Raw genomic sequence first — 16284 nt, forward strand, 5'->3', positions numbered from 1 at the left:
GCTTTTAAATCCAAGTTCAGTCTTTACTAATTTGGTGACCTTAGGTAAGTTAACCTCTCTGAGTCTTATTTATTTATTTATTTTTCAGCTTCGACATGGTTGTAATAATATTACAGCAGAATTGTTTGGGAAGATTAAATGAGACCATGTATGTGAAGCATGTAGCAAATAGTAAGCACTAAGAAATAACAACTACCGTGATTCTTTGACTTTTAAAAAGCAGCTTTTCTTGACTTTACTCTGGAAACAACGACAACAAAAATGTAGTATCACACACATCCTGACTGGCAAATGGATTTTTCCATCTATGAAATAACAAGTAGGATCAGTTCTCTTTTGACTATAGGGGCCAAAAATCAGTTGAAGAAATTTTCATTTTGACTATTGCTTACCAGAATGGCCATTGCATTTCTGAGACTGCAAGGCTGTTGGTTCTGTTTTGTTGTGAGACTGGCCACATGCCCACATGGTCCAGGCGCACTCAAACAGCTACCTGAGTTGCCCTTCCTGAAGTCAGCTCTGCCAGGAAGGTATCAGTTGTGGGGATTCTTGCTTTGGCACATAAAATTGGGGTTAAGGATGTAGAAAGTGTTAACATTTACTATGAAGTTAATTCCCTGCTTATATTGTTACTCTCCACCCCACATACAGTCCACCCTAAGTCCAAATCTACCCATATCTCCCTCTACAGAAAGAAGGCTGAACATAAAATCTCCTACCAAAATAGATACTGAATGTGCATGTCTTCTCATTATGGAGATTTTAGTCACTCTGAGGTTTCTCCCTTGAGAGTTGCCAGGATGCAAGCTGAAATGAATCGATATAAGGACTTGTGTTTGGTAGTCTCTGGTGTTGTAAAGGAGTATGTCATAAAGTGGGAGCCTGGATTTCAGAGTCCATCTGGAGCACACATGTTGTTTACATCTATAATGACATAAAAGGTGATGAACAACCCAAGAGGGTTTTGCCAACAAACAGAAACATTTACCACACAACAGTTATGATGGCCAAAATACTAAAACCTAGTTAGAAATTAAATGAACACATTTACAAAGCTATTCTCAGGCATATTACTTTATCTTAGAGTTCTTGGATTTGGGATTCTGGCACAGAAAATCTAATTTTTCAGAAAAAATAAATAAAGAATATCTCCTCCCTGCCCTCATTTTGGTTTGTATGTTTTGTACCCTCCAAATCTCATGTCAAAATGTGACCTTCAGTGTTGGAAGTGGGCCTCTCAGGAGGTGTTTGGGTCATGGGGGTGGATCCTTCATAAATGGGTTGGTGCTGTCCTCGACATAATGAGTGAGTTTTCACTCTATGAGTTCACATGCGATCTGGTTGTTTAAAATTAGCCTAGCAATTCCTCACTGTTTCTCTTGCTCCCTCTCTTGCCATGTGACACACCAGCTCCCCTTCACCTTCTGTCATGATTGTAAGCTTCATGAGGCCCCACAGAAGCAGATGCTGGCCCATGCTTCTCATCCAGCCTGTAGAATCATGAGCCAAAATAAACCTCTTTTCCCTATAAATTGCCAAGCTCTGAGTATTCCTTTACAGCAACACAAGAATGGACTAATAGACCTCTGAGATGGGCTTTCCCTTTGTCATCCAGGCTGGAGTGCATGGGCATGATCATGGCTCATTGCAGCCTTGGACTTCTGTGCCCAAGCAATCCTCCTGCTTCAGTCTCCCAGAGTGCTGAGATTACAGGCATGAGCCACCATGCTTGGCCAAGAGTATCTTTTTAAAAATACTGATTAAAGATAGCTGACTGAACAAATAGCTCTATTAAAATAAAAATAAAAGAATTTTAACAAACTAAAAGGGGGAGAAAATAATGACAGCAACAAAATTTCAAGAGCTAAAAGATAGGATACTTAGTACATCACTTAAACTGAGAAGGTTAAATTTTAAATCAGCACAGGGGAAACCAAGAAGCAAGCCAGTTCCCAGGATAGGCTATCCCAAAAGCCTCCCTCCCAAATGCAGTTTAGTGATTGCTGCAGAAGATATAAGAGAGAGTCTATAAGCCAGAACTAGGCATGACAAAGGGTGGGAATACTATGCTGAAAGCATACAAATTTGAAAAAAGGTTTATATAATGAAGCTCTATTTTCAGTCCAAATTCAACCTCCAGAACAGAGGCAGCGAGCATAAGAAACCATTCTAGGAAGGAGAGTAGACATTTACCTTTTAGAAAACTTGCTCAGGCCAAGAAAAAAGACTAAAGACAAGGATGTTCCCCTCCTATAGAAAAGGCCCAGATTGATCATTCCAAAGACAAAAGGCAACAAGCTTCATCCATGGCACAGACATGTCCATTAGCTCTAAAATATAAGTGAAAGGCCAGAATTGTCAGACATCTGATAAAAGCCTCTACCAGAGAAGACAAAGACGAAACACACAAAAGGGGGGAAAAAAACTAAAGAGGAAACAAAGTCTTATGGAGGGAAATAAAAGCTTTTTAAAAAAGCTAATAATGTCTTCAGAGAAGTAAAAAGATGTTATAAGAATAGGATAATATAAAGAGAACAAAAAAGAACTGCAGAAATTTAAAATAAAATAATAAAAATTTAAAACTTAGACAGTTTGGATAATAAAGTTGAGAAACTCTCTAGGAAAATAAAACTAAAAGACACAGAAAAGGACAATAGGAAAGAAAAGATAAGACAATCAGAGGATCAGTCTACAAGGTCCAATATTCTAATAAGCAGGAGTTCCAGAAAGAGAGAAAGAGAACAGAAAAATTGATGGGGAAGAACTCATAATAAATCAATAATTCAAGATTTCAAAACCAAAGGATATGAGCTGCCAGATTGACAGGGCCCAAAAATTACCTAAACAATGGATAAAAATAGACCATTGTGAAATGTCATACCTTTTTAAGTAGGAGAAAATTCAACAAGCTTTCAAAGGGAAAAAGCAGGTACCAAGACCAGGAATTAAATGTCAGAAGATGATATGAGATAGTAATCATGAACTTGTATAAGAGACAAGATGCCATTTCAATTTCTACATAATAAAGTGAAACAGTAGGTAGACATTTAAAATAATGCTTTAGAGTGAGAAACCCTAATTCCAAAACATATATCTGTTGGACAAGAAATTAAAAGCAAATGCTAAGTGTTTTGGAGTTAGATTGCAAAATAGATTATAGCAGGGATTTCTTCTTAATCCTTATATATCAACAAAACCACAGTAAGAATAGCTAACTTGGACAACTAATCATTAAGCACTTCAAACAGATATTAGCTGTGTACTCCTCATGACAATTCCAACTGGCAAAAATAATTATCACAGCTTTTTATTTTTATTTTTTTGAGATAAAGTCTCACTCTGCTGCCACACTCAGAAGTGCAGTGGCCTGATCTCAGCTCACTGCAATCTCCGCATCCTGGGTTAAAGCTATTCTCCTGCCTCAGCCTCTAAGTAGCTGGGACTACAGGTGTGTGACATCATGCCCAGCTAATTTTTATATTTTTAGTAGAGACAGGGTTTCACCATGTTGGCCAGGTGAACTCTTGACCTGGTGATCCGCCTGGCTCAGCCTTCCAAAGTGCTGGGATTATCACGTCACTTGGACAATTATCATAATTTTAAAGATTAAGTTACACTAATTAAGTAATTTTCTCAAGGTTTCATATAGTTAGGTAGGAGGAGGAGCTAGAATTCAAACTCCAAAATCTGTTCATTTAACTACTATGTCACACAGCCTTGAAAAATAATGTTCCAGCCAAGTGGCTCATTTCTGTAATCCTGGCACTTTGGGAGGCCGAGGCTGGTAAACTACTTGAATCCAGGTGTGTGAGACCAGCCTGGGCAATATTTGAAACTGTTTCTACAAAAAATACAAAAATTAGCCAGGTGTGGTGGCATGTGCCTGTAGTCCCAGCTACTCGGGACAGGGGGCTAAGTGGGGAGGATTGCTTGGGCCTGGGAGGTCAAGGCTGCAGTGAGCTGAGATCACACCATATACCACTGCACTCAAGCCTATGTGACAGAGAGAGATCCTGTCTCAAACAAAAAAAAAGAATGTTCATGTTTAAATATTTGTAAACCTTAATGTTTCTACTACTAACACTGACTTCTTTTTTTTGAGATGAAGTTTTGCTCTTGTTGCCCAGGCTGGAGTACAGTGCTCGATCGCAGCTCACTGCAGTCTCTGCCTTCCTGCAGAGTGATTCTCCAGCCTTCCAAGAAGCTGGGAATACAGGCATGTGCCACGATGCCCAGTTAATTTTGTATTTTTAGTAGAGACGGGATTTCTTCATGTTGATCAGGCTGGTCTTGAACTCCTGACCTCAGGTGATCTGCCTGCCTTGGCCTCCCAAAGTGCTGGAATTACAGGTATGAGCCACTGCGCCCAGCCAACACTGACTTCTTAAAGATAGCAGAAAAAGTTGTATCAGAACTCTATTTTATATCTTTATATTTTGAGTGAGAGGGAACAAGGAGAAAGAAGGGAGACCATCACCTTAATATTATTATAAAGTAAAACACTATTTTATGAATTTTTTAGAATAGAATATCTTGTTGAGCTGGCAGGACTTCTAGGAAACCTTTTAAGAGAAGGAAAGTCTCAACGATATGTATCCAAAACAAAGCAGCCATATTTCAGTTTAAGCTGGCCTACCACTCAGTTGCTCCGTGGTATTAGTGCCAAAACTACAATAAGGTTTTGCACAAGCCTTTTATAAGTTGGCCTGACAGCCATTTTTATTTACACAAACCACCCCCCAACCCCAATACTGAATTTTCCATATTAATGTGCTTCCATTGTTCTCAGCTGGGCCTACAGTAACTTTAGCCCTCTTCCAGATGTTTCCTGACATCAGCATCCAAGATGTGCTGGCCAGCTGTCTTTAAAATTGCAGGAACTCTGTGTTGTGTGCATTAGTTATGCAAATGGAAAAGCAAGGACAAGGAGCCAATGTAGAGGATAAAAAAGAACTAGGGAAGGAATTGGCCAGGCTTCACTGGCACATGCAGTGTACAGAGAAAGCCAAGATAGCAAGCTGTCTTTGATCAAAGCTCATAGCAACCTTCACCACCACTCCCCATGTAGAAAGGTTAGTGTCCTCAGTTCCCAGGCCAGGCCTGGGTTTCTGGAAGCTTCCTCAGTCTGTTTTGGTGATTTAACAGAAACACACTGAATAATCACAGATTTATCAACTATCTAACCAGTTTCTCCTTTGCTTCCCTTTGTGAAGTAAGAAATATCTTCATAAACTGGAGAACAATTCCCCAAAGTGTAGTCCTCATTAAATTAATAGATTTTTTTTTTGAGACAGAGTTTTGCTCTTGTTGCCCAAGCTAGATTGCAGTGGCGTGATCTCAGCTCACTGCAACCTCCGCCTCCTGGGTTCAAGTGATTCTCTTGCCTCAGCCTCCTGAGTAGCTGGGATTACGATTACAGGTACCTGTCACCTTGCCCAGCTGTTTTTTGTTTTTTGTTTTTTGGTGTTTTTTTTTTTTGTATTTTTAGTAGAGACAGCTCTGTCACCCAGGCTGGAGTGTAGTGGCATGATCTCGGCTCATTGCAACCTCCGCCTCCCAGGTTCAAGTGATTCTCCTGCCTCAGCCTCCCAAGTAGCTGGGATTACAGGCACTTGCCACCACTTCCAGCTAATTTTTGTATTGTTAGTAGAGATGGGGTTTCACCATGTTGGCCAGGCTGGTCTCAAACTCTTAACCTCAGGTGATCCACCCACCTCAGCCTTCCAAAGTGCTGGAATTACAGGCATGAGCCACCGCACCAGGCCTACATATTGAATTTTTAAATCTATCTGCTTATTTAACTTCTCTGAGGCAGTGATAAAATAAGGATCACAGTGATGGCAGCAGCAGAGGGTCACAGGCCGTGGTGGCAGGAGCGGCTGCGGGAGCGGTAGTGGCAGCGGTGGGACCCCAGTGCCCCGTATCCCTGAGGCAGCTAGCTTCGCTGCCCAACCCTCATGCAGTTGAATGGGACTCCATCTGAGTCCCAGAGCCTCTGCCGCTCTGGCCCCTGGCCCCACATTGCCGCTCTTGCCGGCCGCCACCGCGGAGAAGGTACAGGGGAGGAGGTGAACAGTCTCTGGAGCCTGCCTCCGGAAGGCTCCCAGATCCTACTGCTTTGGCAGCCACTGGGATGGTGCCAGGCCGAGTTACCTGCTGGCAGAAGACCAGTGCAGCTGGGCATGAAGGGGTGGGCAGAGAGGGGCCCCAAGGTGGAGCTGGGCCTGGGGCGGGTGTCATGCTTCATGGAGCTAGCGGGAGGCGGGAGCAGGCGGCAGCCTCGACCTTCCAGGTGCAGCTGCAGCCACCCAAGCCACGGCTATGGACTTGGACCCCGGCCTTCCTGTGCAAGTAGGGGTATGGGAGCAGGAAGGAGCCCCGCCCTCCTGGGTGCAGCTGCAGATGCCCAGCTGTGGCTGCAGAACCAGGCATCTATGCACTCTCAGGGGCCCAGGAAGGCCACAGTTGTCCGCATAGGCTCAGAGGTGTCTGCTCCCAGTGTCTAGCCTCTCCCCACTCCCAGTGCCCCCTCCAATCTCAGAGCAAGGATGGGGGCCAAGCCCGGACGCTGTTGTAGCCTGGCTGGGTGTGCACAGGCTCAGGGCAGTACTGACACACCAGGCCCCTGCCACCTTTGCCCCCTCTGGACTTTGAGAACTAATGAGCATGGGAGGGAGACCAGGGGATGCTGAGGCCTCGCGCTGGCCTGCAGGTGCCTCTTGGCATGAATAGCCTGGGCACCATGAACAGCAGCAGAAAGCAGATAGACTCCTGGGCAGAATGGGGTCCCCATAAAGCCCTGCCTTCAAACCAAGGGGGACCTGAAGCCTGGGCGCCGGGCTGCCAGTCCCATGGACCAGAGTGGGAACGTGTGGTGCTTTTCCCTGGGCCCATCCACAGTCACCTATGGACCAATCAACACACACTTCCTAGCCTCTGAGGCCCATTAAAAATCCCAGAGTCAGTCAGACTCGACAGAGAGAATGGAGAGAGGATGGGGACACAAGGGGATGACCAGCTGCAGAGAGGAGCTGAAGAGATGATGAGAGGACTAGGGGCAGAGAGGAGCTACCCTCTCTGCTGAGAGCTGAACACTCGTCGGGACACCCTGGCTATGCAAAGGAGCTGCCCACTGCGGGTTTCTTCTGAGCTGCTCTATTGCTCAATAAAGCTCCTCTTCCCCTTGCTCACCCTCCACTTGTCTGTGTACCTCATTCTTCCTGGAGGCAGAACAAGAACTCGGGACCTGTGAGGCTAGAAGAGCTGTAACACAAACAGGGCTGAAACATGCCCCTTGCTCACCATGTTGTGGGCGAAGAGAAGGAGAGAACAACTGCGGTCCTTCAGGAACCCCAGACCTGGGAGGTCCCTAAGCCAGGACTGTGACTCCATTTTGGGGGCTCTGCAGTTGCAGGCATCTCCAAGCTTCTGGGCGTCACTGCATTCCCCGGTGCCAGCTGGGGAATTTGCCTGCGGTGCACCTGGTCCAGTGCAGCCTCACAGAGTGCCGGCACCCATGTCAGCACTTGGAACTGCCTGCCCCCTGGCAGCAGTCGGCGTGTTTGACTGTGCGCAGCGGCCGGACCCCACGCTGTCTCACACATCCCTTGCTGCTGCACACCTGAGTCACAGTCTCCCTTAGAGGCATGGGATCAGGGGCCAGTAGCCTAAGCCAAGCACAGCCTGCCAGGGCGAGTGGGCAGAACAAACCTAGCGAGCCTGAGCAAAACTTGGGCAAAGGCACCACCAGCCAAAGAGGCTTCCCACCAGAAAAACGATATCTCAATCCCAAAGATCCCATGACAACAGTATCTCATACATATATGTCATATAGGAGTTGGGAGACAAGTACAACTTAGTACATGTGAATAAAGTGCTCTACAAATATTAATTTCTCTTCCTATTACTTATACTAATCTCAAAAATAGTAAAAATAACAATAACAAAGAGTGGTGGGGATTTCAAACGGGACTACAACGTATTTAACTGGATAAAATGTTTTGTTTGGTTTGATTTGGGGTAGGGGTTAACTAGGGAGACTCATCAACATTTATGACATTGTCGTCCTAAGAAAAATGGTCTGAGGTTTGCCTATAATGAAAACATTGACAAAACATTGAACATGAATTCTCTAGTCAGCAAATAGCGAATTCACTATCCAGGGCTATTTGTTTTGAATTCAGAAATTGTTCTGGGCCTGGCATAGTGGCTCATGCCTGTAATCCTGGCACTTTAGGAGACCAAGATGGGCAGATCATCTGAGGTCAGGAGTTTGAAACCAGCCTGGCCAACATGGTGAAACCCCGTCTCTACTAAGAACACAAAAATTAGCCAGGCATGGTGGCCCATACCTGTAGTCCCAGCTACTTGGAAGGCTGAGGCAGAAGAATTGCTGGAAGCTGGGAGGTGGAGGTTGCAGTGAGCCAAGATCTAGCCTGGGTGACGGAGCGAGACTGTGTCTCAAAATAAAAAAAAAAGAAAGAAAGAAAAAAAGAAACTGTTCTGATACTCTGTGGCCTACTTACTTCTTCAACTAACTCTACTCATACTTGTCAAAGGCACAGAAAGATAAACATAATCCTACAAAATTGGAAAACTACTGTGAATATACTGTGATTGAGGGATGGCCCAAAGGAAAATAAAAATATTCTTATTTGGTATTAGGAAAAAATCTATATACTTATACTTTGACATTTTCTTTTAGAATCATTTACTCATTGATTGTTGAGACCTGCTTTTTTATGGTAAACAAACAAAATGTCATATTTTATTTTTAAAATTTAATTTCTAGATATCTTAATAGTCATATTATTTTCATAAGTGGATGGATGACTACTTGGGTGGCTCTGAATGTGTAGTTTAGGATATGTCCAGAAGAATTAATAGGTTTAGAAAATAAAAATTTTTATAAAGAAAGATCAACAGGGAACTCATTAAAAAATATATATATATATGGGCCAGGCGTGGTGATTCATGCCTGTTATCCTAGCACTTTGGGAGGCCAAGGTGGATGGATCACGAGGTCAGGAGATCAAGACCATCCTGGCCAACATAGTAGAATCCTGTCTCTACTAAAAAAAATACAAAAATTAGCTGGGTGTGGTGGTGCACGCCTGTAATCCCAGCTACTCGGGAGGCTTAGGCAGAAGAATCACTTGAACCAGGTAGTCAGAGGTTGCAGTGAGCCAAGATCGCACCACTGCACCCCAGCCTGGTGACAGAGCCAGACTTTGATTAAAAAAAAAATAAGAAGAAAGAAAAGAAAAGAAAAAGAAAAAAAAAATGTGAGCATATATTCACAAGAATCAAAAATTATGGGCCTGGCATAGTAACTTATATCTCTAATCCTCGCACTTTGGGAGGCTGAGGTGGGCAGGTTACTTAAGCTCAGAGTTCGAGACCAGCTTTGTAGAGACTCTGTCTCTACAAAAAATAGAAAACTTAGGTGGTGCGTGCATCTGTAGTCCCAGCTACTTGGGGGGCTGATATGGGAGGATTGCTTGAGCCAGGGAGGTTGAGACTGCAGTGAGCTGAGACTATACAACTGCACTCCAGTGGGTGACAGATTGACCTTGTCTGGTTAACATTTCTCCTAAAGGTAATTCTACTTTGCAATTGTATAGTACTTCTTTTCCCTTTGAAAGCAGTTTCAATTCTATTATCTCACTTTATAAGCTTTGAAGGCTAAAGTTATGAATGGAATTTTAGGCTATCTTCAGCCTGAAAACAATGAAAGTTAGCAAAAACCAAAAAAAAAAAGATTATGAACTAATGGTTTACAGAGACTATTTTCAAGGACAATTCTTTTGATTGTGCAGATTGATAAAGGGAGCAGGCCTCCTGAGTAATCATTACCTTCTGTTTCTCATGGGTGTGTTGAACCACACCGTCAGGAAAGCCGCTAATTATTGGAAAGAGCAAAGCTGAACTGTTCCCCTAAGCTTCTTCAAGGTGCCAGAGCAAATCCAGAGGAGGAAATCCTGCAGTGGAGGGAAAAAGGATTTGTGTCTCAGAGAAAGTGAAATTTAAGATGTTTGCCCTCTGGCGCCCAAGAAGTGAAGGACAAGGGTGACGATCCAAGATAAGCAATTTGTAAATATGAAATATGTTAAAAGACTGAAAATTTCCTGATTAGGTGTAGGGCTGGGATAGTGAAGGACATTCTTGGCTTAAGATATAGACATAAAAATTCATAATTTGGAAGGTCTCTCCTGTGGAAATTTAGGAACAAGACTATAGTAACCTGTTAGTATTCACATATTTTCTAACTCACAAGTAGTAAATAATTGTGCGTATTCATTCATGTTTTTCTCCTAGATTTCGTATCACCATTAATAAAGCAAGTATTATTATTATCCCAATTTTAGAAAAAACAGAAATTATCATATCAAGGCTGATTTATACTGAAAGATAAGTGAACAAGGGAAATCATACAAAATTATATCCCTAAACAAATATACTATAAAATTGCTTACTCTTTTATAATAACTCAATGTAACTTGACATTAATAAGTTACCAGGCCCCAGAGACTATTTTTTAAGGTCTATGTGACTATTAGAAAATTAAAGAGCCTTCCATAGTGTCCCGTCTTCTCATAGTGACCTCACATTCTTTTTTTCCCCATAATCACCACATTAAACTTGGAATTTTGTATCTCAGAGAAGCAGGATTGTTCTCTCAAGGAGCAGATTTTTAAAAATTGAGGAAGAAAAGGAAACAGATAGTAGGAAGGAGGAAATTGTTACCAACCACTCATTCAGCCACATGATGCCATGAGGGCCACTAATCTCTGTTCACACAGGCTCAACAGCTCACAGGGTCTTCTGCTATCTTATCTGGGTTCCTTTAATTTTAATTCCTCCCCCTCAAGTTTATTGTGGTAAAATACATGTAACAGAATTTACTATCTTAATCATTTTTAAGTACACAGCTGAGTGGCATTCAGTGTATTCATATGGTTGTGCAACCATCACCAGCATCCATCTCCAGATCTCTTTTCATCCTGCAAAACTGAAACTCTATGCCTATTAAACAACTCCTCATTGCCCCCTTCCTGCTACCCCGACAACCATCATTCTACTTTCTGTCTCCATGATTTTGACTACTTTAAGTACTTCATAAGAGTGGGATCATATAGTATTTGTTGTTTTGTGACTGGTTTATTTCACTCACTTAGCCTAATGTCCTCAAGGTTCATCCATGTAGTAGTATGTGTCAGAATTTTCTTCTTCGTCTTCTTTTTTTTTTCTTGTGGCAGAGTCTCACTCTGTTGCCCAGGCTGGAGTGCAGTGGTATGATCTTGGTTCAGTGCAACCTCTGCCTCCTGGGTTCAAGCAATTATCCTGCCTCAGTCTTCTGAGTGGCTGGGATTACAAGCACTCGTCACCATGCCTGGCTAATTTTTGTATTTTTGGTAGAAATGGGGTTTCACCATGTTGGCCAGGCTGGTCTTGAACTTCTGACCTCATGATCCGCCTGCCTCAGCCTCCCAAAGTGCTGGGATTACAGGCATGAGCCACCACGCCCAGGCAGGAGACTTTTCTATTTATTTATTTTGAGATGGAGTCTTGTTCTGTTGCCCAGGCTGGGAGTGCAGTGGCACAATCTCAGCTCACTGCAACCTCTGCCTTCTGGGTTCAAGCCATTCTCCTGCCTCAGCCTCCTGAGTAGCTGGAGTTACAGGTGCCTGCCACCATGCCTGGCTAATTTTTGTGTTTTTAGTAGAGATGGGGTTTCTTCACCATGTTGGCCAGGATGGTCTCGATTTCCTGACTTTGTGATCCACCCACCTTAGCCTCCCGAAGTGTTGGGATTACAGGTGTGATTCACCGTGCCTGGCCTGAGACTTTTTACTGTTTATCTATCTCCTTTGTAAAGTTAATTCCTAAGTACTTTATTATTTTTGATGCTATTATAAATGGAATTGTTTTCTTAATTTTCTTTCAGGTTGTTTATTGTTAGTGTATATAAATGCAACTGATTTTTGTATGTTGACCTTGCATCTTGCTATTTTGTTGAATTTCTTTATTAATTCTAACTGTTTTTGTGTGTGAAATCTTCAGGGTTTGTCATCTGCAAACAGAGATATTTTACTTCTTTTTTTTTCCAATTTAAATGCCTTTCATTTCTTTTTCTTGTCTCATTGCTGTGTCTAGCATTTCCAGTGCTATATGGTGAAAGTGGACATTTTTGTCTTGTTCCTGATCTTAGAGAAAGAGCTTTCAGTCTTTCACCATTAAGTATGTTTTTTGCTGTGGGTTCTTCACAGACAACTTTTGTTATATTGAGTTAGTTTCCTTCTACTCAGAGTTTACTGAGCATTTTTACCATGAAAGGATGTTGAATTTTGTCAAATGCTTTTTCTGCACCACTTGAGATGACCATGGCTTTTCCCCTTCATTCTGTTAATGTGGTGTATTACATTGATCAGTTTTCATAGATTGAATCATCCTTGCATTCCAGGAATAAACCTCACTTAGCCATAGCGTATAATCTTTTTACTATGCTGCTGCATTCAGTTTGCTTGTATTTTGTTCAGAATTTTTTTTTTTTTTTTGCATAAATGTTCATAAGGGATATTGGTCTATAAGTTTTCTTGTCTTGTAGAGTCTTTATCTGGCTTTGGCATCAGTGTAATGCTAGTCTAATAGACTGGGTTAGAGAGTAATCTTTCCTCTTCAATTTTTTTGCAAAAGTTTGAGAAGGATTGGTGTTAGTTCTTTAAATGTTTGGTATAATTCACTGATAGAACCATCAGATCCAGGGCTTTTCTTTTCTTTTTTTTTTTTTTTTTTTTTTTTTTTGAGACGGAGTTTCGCTCTTGTTACCCAGGCTGGAGTGCAATGGCGCGATCTCGGCTCACCGCAACCTCCGCCTCCTGGGTTCAGGCAATTCTCCTGCCTCAGCCTCCCAAGTAGCTGGGATTACAGGCACGCACCACCATGCCCAGCTAATTTTTTGTATTTTTAGTAGAGACGGGGTTTCACCATGTTGACCAGGATGGTCTCGATCTCTTGACCTTGTGATCCACCCGCCTCGGCCTCCCAAAGTGCTGGGATTACAGGCGTGAGCCACCGCGCCCGGCCGGCTTTTCTTTTCTTTTAAGAGATGGGGTTGTCTGGGCATGGTGGCTTATGCCTGTAATTCCAGTACTTTGGGAGGCTGAGGTGGGTGGATCACCTGAGGTCGGGAATTAGAGACCAGTCTGACCAACATGGAGAAACCCCATCTCTACTGAAAATACAAAATTAGCTGGGCATGGTGGAAGGCACCTGTAATCCCAGCTACTTGGGAGGCTGAGGCAGGAGAATCCCTTGAACCTGGGAGGCAGAGGTTTCAGTGAGCCAAGATTGCGCCATTGCACTCCAGCCTAGGCAACAAAAGCGAAACTCCATCTCAGACCAAAAAAAAAAAAAGAAAGATGGGGTCTTGTTATGCTGTCCAGGCTGGTCTGGAGCTCCTGGGCTCAAGTGATCCTGCCACTGCAGTTCCTGAGTAGGTGTGACTACTATTGCATGCCACTGTGTGGGCTTTTCTTTCATGGGAGGTTTTAAATTACTCTCTTTTATAAGAGATTCAATCTTCTTATTAGCTACAAGTTTATTCCGATTTTCTATTTCTTTGTGGCTTAGTCATGATAGGTTGTGTGTTTTTAGAAATTTGTCCATTTCATCTAGGTTATTCAATTTGTTGTAATACAGTTGCTTATAGTACTCTCTTAAAACCCTTTTCATTTCTGTAGATTTGGTAATAAGTCCCCGCTTTAATTTCTGACTTTAATAATTTGAGTCTTCTTTTTCTTTAGTCCATTTAGCTAAAGGCTTGTCAATTTTGTTGATCTTTTTGAAGAACCACCTTTTGATTTCTCTATTATTCCTCTATTATTTTTTTCTGTTGTTTTTCTGTTCTCTATTTCATTTATCTCTGCTCTAATCTTTATTATTTTCTTCCTCCTACCAGCTTTGGGTTTAGTTTCTTTTTCTTTTTCTAGTTCCTTAAGTTTTAAGGTTAGGTTGTTGATTTAAGACATACATTTTTTTAAATGTAACCTATTTAATATAAATTTTGAATTATAAATTGTCCCCTTTGCACTACTTTGTCTGTGTTCCGTAAGTTTGGGTATCATGTGTGTTCGTTCATTTTCATTTGTCTCTAGGTACATTGTAATTTCCATTGTGATTTCTTCTTTTATTTATTGGTTATTTAAGGGTGTGTTAATTTTCACAAATTTGTGAATTTTTCAAATACTTAAAGTTTTTGATCATTATTTCTTCAAATAGTCTCTCTTCCCCTTTCTCTTTCTGTTCACCTTCTGGAACTCCCACAATGCATATGTTGATCTGATTGATGGTGCCCTACAGGTCCCTTAGGCTCTATTCACTTTCCTCCAATCTTTTTTCTTTCTGTTCCTCAGACTTGATAATTTCCATTGTCTTATCAAGTTTGTTGATTCTTCTGCTTGCTCAAATTTGCCTTTGAATTTCTTTAGTAAATTTTTCACTTTGACTACTGTAATGTTCAGCTCCAGAATTTCTTTCTTTCTTTTTTTTAAAAACATTTTATTTTTAATACAGGGTCTTACTCTGTTACCCACGCTGGAGTGCAGTGCTGCAATCATAGCCCACTACAGCCTGGAATTCCTGGGCTCAAGTGATCCTCCCACCTCTCAGCTCCAGAATTTCTTTTTGCTTTCTTTTTAGGTTTTCTATTTCTTTATCGGTATTTCCATTTTCTTCACCACATTTATTGGTATTTTCATTGACTTTCACCACATCCTCTTTTAGTTCTTTTAGCATCTTCAAGACGGTTTTTTTTGTTTTTTTTCCTCTCGAGACAGAGTCTTGCTCTGTCACCCAGGCTGGAGTGCAGTGGTGCCATCTCTGCTCATTGCAACCTCCGCCTCCTGGGTTCAAGTGATTCTCCTGCCTCAGCCTCCCAAGTATCTGGGACTACAGGTGCCTGCCACCACGCCTGGCTGATTTTTTTGTATTTTTAGTAGAGACAGGGTTTCACTGTGTTGGCCAGGCTAGTCTCGAACTCGTGACTTCAAGTGATCTGCCCACCCCAGCCTCCCAAAGTGCTGGGATAGAGTTTCACTCTTGTTGCCCAGGATGGAATGCAATGGTGTAATCTTGGCTCACTACAACTTCCACCTCCTGGGTTCAAGTAATTCTCCTGCCTCAGCTTCCCGAGTAGCTGGGATTACAGGCATGCACCACCATGCCCAGATAATTTCGTATTTTTAGTAGGCACAGGGTTTCTCCATGTTGGTCAGGCTGGTCTCGAACTCCCGACCTCAGGTCATATGTTCCCCTCCGCCTCCCAAAGTGTTGGGATTATAGGTATGAGCCACCACACCTGGCCAGTTTGCTGGTTTTCTTATTTATTTATTTATTTTTGGTTGTAGGCTGTCTGTTGGTGTGGATCAGCCAGAAGTATAACGTTAAGATCTTCTCATATATCTTTTTAAGCCTTCACCTTTCCCTGGGCATACATGATGCTTTTCTAATTCCAATCACATATATGTGTTTGCTTTTTAATGTTCTAGTCTTCAATATCTAGTTCACAAAAGGGGAAAAAATGAAGGGTAAAAGGTGTTTCCCCTTTATATTCCCTGAGAGTCACTTCATCCAGAGATGGAGGGCCTTGCAACAATGGGGTAAGGTGCAGCAACAAAACGTGCCGCTTTGCAACTCTGTGATCAGAATCAGCAATCAGCAATGAGAGCACAGATCCTAGATATTTGGAGGACAGGGTCCTTTTCAGCCACCCTGGCTCCCACAGGCTGTGTACAGGTTGCTCCAGGAGCATGTGCACAGCTGCCTGACACGTGTCTGAAGGGTGGTTAGCTGCTATTGTGCTTACAGCACAAATTGATGAAAATTAACCACAGTTATTGCCCAAGCTCTGGAACTTATAAGCCTTCAACAGACTCCACAGTTCCAAAATACCTACATTAGACAGATTCTACTAGTAAAATTATTGTCTAGGTGGGAAGATAAGTTCCTGTTTTTCCTGCCCTACCATCTTCTAGGAATTCTCTCTGGGGCCCCTTATTTTCAAAAACTTTTTATTGTGAAAAATTTCAAACCTAAACAGAAATAAAGAGAATGATACAGTGAATCCCTATGCACTCATCACATGGCTTCAACAATTACCAACTACCTGCTCCTTCACCTGAATTTCAGCCTGTAATTTCTTGCCCATCCCTTTCCTGGCTTTCCTCCCAATGCCTAGCTTCAAATGATGTGATTTTCTGCCTTCTGTTCCAGCTCCAAGAATCA

At 42.3% G+C, this 16284-nt stretch overlaps 2 protein-coding genes across 3 annotated transcripts in view; both read right to left on the reverse strand.

Annotated features, from left to right (window-relative positions):
- Positions 1-16284, reverse strand: part of WWTR1 (WW domain containing transcription regulator 1) — a 233902-nt gene that overhangs the window by 199568 nt on the left and 18050 nt on the right. Inside the window, exon 1 of one of the 2 annotated variants that reach the window (XM_064378791.1) lies at positions 9856-9946. The exons of the other annotated variant lie outside the window; for it this stretch is intronic. The gene's annotated coding sequence lies outside the window, so the exon portion shown is untranslated. Of the gene's footprint in view, positions 1-9855; positions 9947-16284 lie in introns of those variants that run through there. 2 annotated transcript variants of the gene reach the window in all.
- The window catches only part of COMMD2 (COMM domain containing 2), a 60331-nt gene that overhangs the window by 15206 nt on the left and 28841 nt on the right, over positions 1-16284 (reverse strand). The gene's annotated exons all lie outside the window — the stretch shown is intronic.

This window comes from Aotus nancymaae, unplaced genomic scaffold (genome assembly GCF_030222135.1).
Source record: "Aotus nancymaae isolate 86718 unplaced genomic scaffold, 86718_ANA_hifiasm-v0.15.2.pri h1tg000019l, whole genome shotgun sequence".
Classification (NCBI taxonomy): domain Eukaryota; kingdom Metazoa; phylum Chordata; class Mammalia; order Primates; family Aotidae; genus Aotus; species Aotus nancymaae.